The 8,546-nt window shown below is 45.7% G+C and overlaps 1 protein-coding gene across 5 annotated transcripts in view; it reads right to left on the reverse strand.

The window, feature by feature from the left end:
• LOC111270538 (uncharacterized) overlaps positions 1-7,051 on the reverse strand; it is a 170,125-nt gene extending 163,074 nt beyond the window's left edge. For all 5 annotated transcript variants that reach the window (XR_015314977.1, XM_086972521.1, XM_086972520.1 and 2 more), the window contains exon 1: positions 2,163-7,051. The gene's annotated coding sequence lies outside the window, so the exon portion shown is untranslated. The remainder of the gene's footprint in view (positions 1-2,162) is intronic.
• Between the last annotated feature and the right edge of the window lie 1,495 nt (positions 7,052-8,546).

The following is an 8,546-nucleotide window of genomic DNA, read 5'->3' on the forward strand; positions in this document are numbered from 1 at the left end:
CTCTATCTGGCGACAGGATGGCTGGCAGAGAGCGTTGTGAGCACGGGTTGGGAAGGGAAGACGACAATCACCCACTGTCCATGGCGGCGAGGCGTGGGCCTAAAGAAAAACAATGAGGGTCAAGTGAACGGCTTCCTATGTTTACTCCCTCAACTTGCAGAGACACTCGAGGGCGCTGCGTTAAGCAATAACCGTGTCATTACCGTGGTGGAAGTTGATGCTCTGACTGGTTTTGACAACGGTGGCCGTTGTAAACGCAGGACTATGAGCTCCAGCAGCGGGAACCGCTGGTGACAGCAGTGTTCCCGCTCGATTGCCCCTCCTTTAGCCGCGTTTGCCATCGTCGTACCTTCTGCACCACGAAAAAGAAAATTACAGGCAACAAGCAGCAGAAAGACGCGTTGTCTACACTCGCTTACCTGAATGGTTTGCTAGCTGGCTAAGTTAGATTGAAATGCAGACAGCGAATAGGGTATGCGTACGGGTCGAACATGGCATTGCGTTCTACTGGAATCGACACTGTTCCTGCCGGCGCTGTTATGGGAGTATAAGCTGCGCTGCTTTGTTATCAGGCGCTACCTCGTTTTTGTTGACAGAATTTAACAGAAACGGGCTAGGCCGCGTTAGGTCGATCAAGATCGCCACGTGTTACCGTAGTGGGGAATATAATAAACGAGGTAGGTAGTCGAATCCCTGCTGCAGCCAAAGTAGGTCAGCGTCGGTACCGTCGTGTCCAAGCAGCCCCGTCGACTTGAGTGACGCTGGTGGCCCTACAAGTAGCGAAATGGCGGCGGCCGCAGCAGGAGCAACGCGGCAGCGGGGTGGAGCTAGCTCGAGAGTGACGGCAGTACACACGACAGCAAAGACGATATCAACAGCAGGTTTAGCGCACAAAGCAAATCAATATGAACGGCACGGGGCAAATACGAGTGACGAACGAACGGAGCGCGGGGCGCCAGCCAACGCGGCGGGCAGGCAGATAAGCACCGCCGGGAAGCTGCAGCGCTACGCAAGTGAGTCCGCCAGGAGCAGTCACAGGCACAGACAAAAAGGAGAGACTACTCGCCGGAGAAGAGGCAATAGCAACAGAAACAGCTAAAACGATTGATGAACAAACAGCGGCGACAGCTGTGGCGATGACGGCAGCCCTAATGGTAACGGCAAATCGGTAGAAAACTAGCGCTGGCTGGTGCCACCTTCTGCTTTTCACGGCGCGGCGTATAGCCGATCATTAGCCATTGCTGCTGCTGTTACTGCGGCCGGCAGCTGGAAAAGTAGTGACTACCGTAAGAGCCGTTGTCGGCTTGCAGTGATCGAGGCAGCCAAACGTATCGACTGCAGCCGCAGTACGGCAGTGACGCTGACGGCAACAATCGTCCGTACATAGAGCAGTGATTGGTGCTCTGGAGGTTGGCAATGATGACAACAACCGTGGCATAAACAACAGCGGCGCATGACAGACGATACTATGCGTTACTACATAGCAAAAAATGTCGCTGCGAAAAAAGATCCGACGTGGGTCTTCCTACTTTGTTGAGTGTGCGGCAATGAAATTGTCGCGGCTACTAGCGCTGCGGACGATTGTTTTTAACGCAAGCACGATCCGTGTGTTTGTCGACGCAGGCAGAAGAGCGACGACAACGCACGTTTGTATAGAACTGAGAAAAAATCGACTACAAAACAATGAATGCAGAACAAAATTGAAAAAAATAGATCAATATTGACCGCATGAGATACACACATGCGGTACAGAAATGCGCGAACCTGTCAGCTGCGCGCGCAGTGGCTTCACTTGCTAGCTGGTCCGCAATTGCATGACTGTTTGTGCTATAAAAATATTGCTGGACAACCAAAATGGAAAAGACCGTTCATTGTCGTCGGACAGGCAATTTCCTTCCAAATCTACATAGATATATCTATCTAACAAGTATGAGGCTACGATGGTTCAACTTTGTTGACAGTCAAATCTGCCGAAGCTGAAGCCTGTCAAACCAACGAAAATAAGGACTTCGTGGAATTGTTTCTATCGTCTAATTATAGTCACTAGTTTAATTCTCGGATGTATAGAGAGCTCATATGAAGACATGTACAAGAATGGCTAATTCCCGAAGTCGTCAAGCTTCTGTCCCACCCGAACATACACAGATGAACGTGTTTGTTACCTTGAAGGTGAGGCAATATCTCCATAGCGTAGTAGTAACATATAATCCAAATTGATCGATATTCCTTCAAGGGTCCTAGATCTACGAAGGAATACGTCGATGCTGTGACCCTGAGAACACGTAGCTTACACGATACAACGAATAGTACACAGTGTTGTCACTTACAATCAATTTTTTTACCAAGCACTAACCCAAATCGAAATTCTGTCCTCGCTACACGTTCGTTACTTCGGCGAAAATACGGTTCCCTGAGTGCAATCCATTTCCAACGAACATGCGCCTTCACGGGTGATCGGAGAAAAATTTACCGTTGCGTACGAAGATGACACGAGGCACTTACTTCAGAAAATTGCGCAGTTTTTTAGGAATCTATTCACTGCCTAATCATATTAGGAATTAATTACACAAGTTATCTACACAACTCTGCCCGACAGAGCCGTATTATAACCTGCCGTAATAGTCGTAAACGCGATTCTACCGATAGAAGATGAGAGAGAACTGAGCGTTGACCGTTTGTAAACTAGTTTACTAACTGATCCCAAAGCAAATCAGATCGAATTAGCCGTAACGTACCAGACGCATCTGATCATTTGTCCACTACATATCCGCAATAATCACCTGGTTCTCTTTGACTTCACATGTAGACCGCACGTGTTGACTGCCAAATAGGCGCGACAAGTTGTTGCGGTAATCAAACGATGTGTATTTGTGGATCGGAGTCAAACGTTACCGTACTACACAGAATTCGATCCGCCCACCAGAATTGACTAGAGGCTACGTAACAGTTGTCGAACACTCCAGCAGACGAACGTGCTCGACCTAATCTCTCTGCCCGTTAAAACGTCCAGTGGCGACGTCGACGACGACGATGATAATGATGATGATCGTATCTAGCCAGAAGGCACAGGCCCACACGTAAAAGCACCAAAAGACCGTTTGACGATCGACCACCTGGTGCTTGACTGGCAATTTCTTCGTATTTGGCTGTGTTATCTATTGCCTGAGTGAGCCTGCTTGGACTAGCCTGTGTGCCGGGTTCATCTTACGAGCCGTTTGTTCATGCCTCTTTCCGAGCCAGCCCGTTTTCGTAAATAGGGGCGGGGGCAGGTGGTTTCCAACGGTCTTTTTCAACACACCACCAACAGCACACGGTAGCAACAACAATAACCAATACGGTAATCCCCGCGAACACACACGAGCGACGAGTCCACTCCACGATAGCACAAGTAACAGTAACGGTCGTCGTTATACCAGAGAAAAATCCGCTAGTAACAGCGGCTGCAGCAGTCACAGGACGCGCTCGGTTTCTCCGGTCAGTCGCTGTGATCAAAATCAGCAGGTATTAACGGTCGTGGGGTTGTTCGGTTTCGCTGTCGGCTAGGGAACAACAAGGTCTGCTTCTGCCTTGCTCGCTAACGTTTTCCTGTCGGTTCAAACTTCTGACTGGCGACGACGCGGCAAATAGGTAGTGGACAACAATAATCAGCTATTGGTTGACGACAGCAAAACGTCCGCTGAGGTGGGCATTCGAACGGGCAACAGTAACGGCAGCAGTAACAACGATCTTCGCAGCGTTGTCCCGCAATGACGACACCCTAACCGCATCCATGAGAAAGGCTGCGCTCTCAGGAACAACACCTTTAGCTGTTGCCAATCTCGACGAGTGCTGTTCGGTGGTCAGCGGCAGGTGGCCTTGCCTACGGTAAGTGGACAACTGAATTGTTCGTCTACGAGGCAAGGAGACTGGGAGGAGCTGCGGCAAGCGAGCGAAAGTCGCGAAAAAAGATCCTTACTTCGTTGGGCCCCTGGCGACGAGGTGGCAGCCACCGATAGAGCAGAGAACTAAATCGACACCAGGCAAACGGGGCATAGACACAGAAGCTTATTTTTTGCTTAGAATATTTCAACAATCACCGAGTCATCAGAGAACACTTCTATGAGATGTTGCCGTTCAGGTCGACAGACCGCACAAAATCTCTATCTATTCCTAGATTTTTCGTTGTTTGTTGCTGTACTGCTATGATTGGGTCCCGTCAGTCGTAGGTTTCATATTGCCTTGTTGTTGTTATTATTATTGATGTTGTCGTCGTCGTCGTCTCCATCGTTGTACCTGTTCCGCGACGATGGCAGCAGCGGCAACATTTCGTCACCGTGTCACATCGAACAGCCACAGCCCTCGAAGTCACAGGGCAAAATAGCCGCGATGATGATCATCTCACCCGTTGTGTGGCGGCGATGGTAGACGAAAGCGCCACAATGTCTAATATCTCTTGTCCTATTTCGTTCTCTCTATCTCGATCCCTCTGTTGTCAATGGCAGGGGGTGACAACCGCCCGTGGCCACCCGGCTGCTGCAATAACAGCAGCAACAGCAACAACAACAGCGGCAGGGCAAGCAACGTCGATCAGCGCATGCTCATGTCAACTTACCTGCCTAACTATCGCTGGCGGAATATCAACACAGAGACAGCATCGAACGCAGCTGCAGCGCCAATAACAGCGACGTCCATCTACAGGGCGAGAGCGATGCTACGGCCGTAGTCTCTACGCGTAAAGATACAGGGACCTCTTGTTGGATCGTTCGTCTGTCCGTTCGCTGACTGTCTGTGCTAGCACACGGACGCGTGAACGGGTGAGTGAGTTTAGATGCGTCCCATGCGTATGTGTGGGGTTGTTTGTGTGAGTGTCATTATCTGAGGGCGAGGGTATGGACCAAGTGTATTTGTATGCGTGTCTGTGTACGTCTATGCGAGCGTTCGAATTGGCTAGAGAAGACTGCCTCGCTCGCTCATTGCTAATGGCTGGAGTCAACGCGAGAAGGACAACGCATGCTCGATCACAGCGCCCTCGGTGGTCATGATGTGAAGCTAAACGGCCAGCGCGGGACAGCGAGGAAGCGGCGAGATGTTCTCTGTCCAGAAAGGCCCAATAATACTAGCCGTTGTTAGTGCATACATCAAGCGGCGGACTTAATAGGGGATAAGGCAAGGTCATTGATAAGGTGAAGGTTGAGTATTTAAAGGCGGTGATGGCGAACGAAGGACAGAGAAAAATGGAAACAGATTTAGAATAAATGACCACTGCTGCCGATAAAATTCACGAGATCAGAAAATTCAATAGAAACGCAACTGCATTAAGCGTCTAACAATACGGGTATTGAAAAGAACTATACGTAATCAAGAGAAAGATGTATAATTTGATGAAAGATCGAATTGGTTTTAATTCACAAACTAGCTCGAGTTTATCCCATATACATACACATATATACGTATATATATATATATATCCGTAGCGTCATAATGGTGATAAATCAAGTCAATATTAAACGCATGACAATGTATTGAGAATTTTGTTTCCACTGGGCCACAGTCGGGAAATAATGCGCTATCTATTATATATATTTTAGCACTGATCGCTCACCAGGTACCCGTGTTATAGCTATGAGCGCAATCCAAGGCTGACTTAGGCCTTCAACACATTTAAAGTCGCGTAGTTAATAATTAGTATACAATTTTTATGAACTATAGCGGTTGGCAGATATTTCATTCTGCGTGATCCAATTAATTAAGGGTATATAGTCAAAAGCAGATCAAATACTGCTCAGCAGCGAATGATTTCCATCAAACAGCGGCATGCAATATATAGACGAACTACGCGTATAGTTAATACAGGACCATTGACGTCATTTTAGACATATATATGTATGTATATCAATTTTTCTAAGGCTTTACCGTTTCTATCGTATGGCTAGTATCAAAATGGTATAATCTTATAACTGATAATTAATAGCTTAGGCCGATAATGTACGAGTTAAGTCAAATGTGAAGTTAGTCAATAGCCTAACAAGGTCATTTTCTGGCTGACAGATAAGTTAAAGTAAACGGGGAGCTAAACTTATTGAGTGATTAATTATCCCCTGCGTATTCGTTGTCTAAATGAGTAGGTATAGGTTACTTCTATTCAACATATATACAACAGATCTGTAGGTGCGCGGCCTGTAGCCAGTATTAACGGAGCGTGCGTCGACGGCCTGAAGTTATACAGTCCATACTATTGATAAGCAAAAACATTTGAAGTGCTCCATCAAAATGACGCGAGAACAGTGACACGTTCATTTTGGCACTGGACTTAACCGAAACTAATCTTTTGTGGTGTTTATAATTTTGTCTGTACTCCTACCGGCGACTCTTATTTAGCGTACATTCTATACGTGAAGTGTCTCTCAAAAATCGGTTATCTCTATCTTAATAAACTAGCTTCGTGAGGCTGTTTAATAGAGTAATCAGCGCCAATATGGCCGATTGATTCCGAGCCGTTCGCAACAATAATCTACGATGTGACCAAAACACAAGTCCTTCTAGGACCCTGTAGGGATTGTATTATTAACGCGTGATAATTCTCTTGATTTTTACTGGCTACGAGTTAAGGCGTATTTATATTGTTGTATATTACTGCATTAAAACAAAGGCCAGTTACGAAAATGATGTTTTAAGCAGTGTAGATCTTACAACTAAGATCTAAACTAAAAGTAGGATTTGATTGTCCAACTCATGTATATCACGATGCGACCTTTTACGTTCACTTTGCGAGAGCTTGTTGATTAAGCTAGACTGTATTAAAGAAGGACCAGTGGAAATGGTATCATTTCCTGCCTTTAAGACGAGCCGTTAAAAATATGACAAAATATTTTGGATTGAGAATTTTTCTTCGATAACGTTCAGGGTGGGAGAGACATCCTGCGGAATAACCAAAGCCCCTGAACAGGGGCTGGTTCATTTAACGCCGAAGTAATCTAAAAATGACCATTTCTTAGAGTGCTGTTTTTAAAACGCAAAGGTCGTAAGCGCTCTGCAAAAGCAAAACACCAGATAATGCAATAAAGACGAAAGAGACGCAACTTCGAAAATCTATTTCTTTTATATAATAATAATAATGATAATAATACAAAACAATCTTGCCCTCCTTTAAAAAGATCAATACCCGCCTGAAAATACAGACTACACTTAAGCCAAGTATATCTTTTTGGGAACGAACTGCAATGACAATAGGGGACCTCGGATCTGATCAGCCTTAGACGTTTTCCCTTTTATAAAAGCATACAATCAACACAGTCTTCGGTTGTCCCTTTCAAGGAAACTTCTGGATGTAACGGGGTTTTTTCCTGTCCTTTAGTTTTGCATGATATCTAAATTAAGCAGCGCAACAAAATGAGCTTGTTTCTTAGGCTTGATGGTGAGGTACTCAACGAGAAGACGCCTTGTTTGTCGAACGAAGCCAGACAATGAGGGCTTATGGGAAAACAGGGCAGTCATAGCGTCTCTGAACATTTTACATGTCGACATTATTAGTCACGTATCTCAGGCAGCATTGTAAATGCTTTCTGTCTAAAATAGACACATGACGGACGTGTACATGTGTGCACCAGCGAGAACCTGGAATAGGGAAAAGCTACTCTAACAATTAGGAGTAGGTCAATATATAAAGTTCAGGTATATATAAAGTTTACAAGTGAAGCACAGCTCTTAGCTGTTTAGGTATTTACTGTTCGGTATTCTAAATCGCATAAGATTCGCCTTACGAACGCTGCGAGATGAAGTGACCCTGGACAATCGAGAAGTTAGTAACCAGTCGACTATGCAACTTGTGAGATATTGCTGGAAGCGCGGCAAACCAGGTTTTTTTTATAAGACAGGGGCAGGTAGCCATCTACACGGCCAAGGCAGTGCATGCAAGGATTACGCTAACTTAACGAAATGTAGAGCTTCTTGAATTAACAAACATTGAACATAACATCTTATATCGCCGTAAGACTTTTGCCAGTGACGTTGAATTCACTCAGCTGCAATCCGCAAGCTCAACGGCACTCTGACGTCATCTATGAATAGTTTGGTAATAGCCAATTAAAGATTCCATCGTAGGTTCTTCAACACATCGGCAGCAGCTTGAGCTTGGACTTTTCCGGTCTAATCCTTTCGAACGTTGCGAAAAAGCAGAATAGGCTCATTTCCCATGTTTAGAAATGCAACAGTGTTTTCCAAGCTGGAAGACATTTTCTTGGATTTGTCCAACTATTCAGTGATTGCTGAGAGACCAATTCTTCCTGCTAGGTGTTCGTCTGCGCAAAACCGGTCATCTGCCAACTTGCCTATGGCGCCACTGTCACACCAGAGATAAAACGGTGCGTTGACATTTCTAAGACGAACTGTTTATTTACACGAGGTACGAAATCGTAAAATAATTCAAAACCGAAATGTTTCGAGCTTTACGTCCACGAGCATTTTTGTTTACCTATCTATGTTCCTGTAGCGAGAAACTTGAGATCATGCAGAATAGCATTTACCATTCATGACAATACGGTCGTCAGCTATCCGATTATCACGAGCAT

This window comes from Varroa jacobsoni, unplaced genomic scaffold (assembly GCF_002532875.2).
Source record: "Varroa jacobsoni isolate VJ856 unplaced genomic scaffold, vjacob_1.0 scaffold_1488, whole genome shotgun sequence".
Taxonomy (NCBI): domain Eukaryota; kingdom Metazoa; phylum Arthropoda; class Arachnida; order Mesostigmata; family Varroidae; genus Varroa; species Varroa jacobsoni.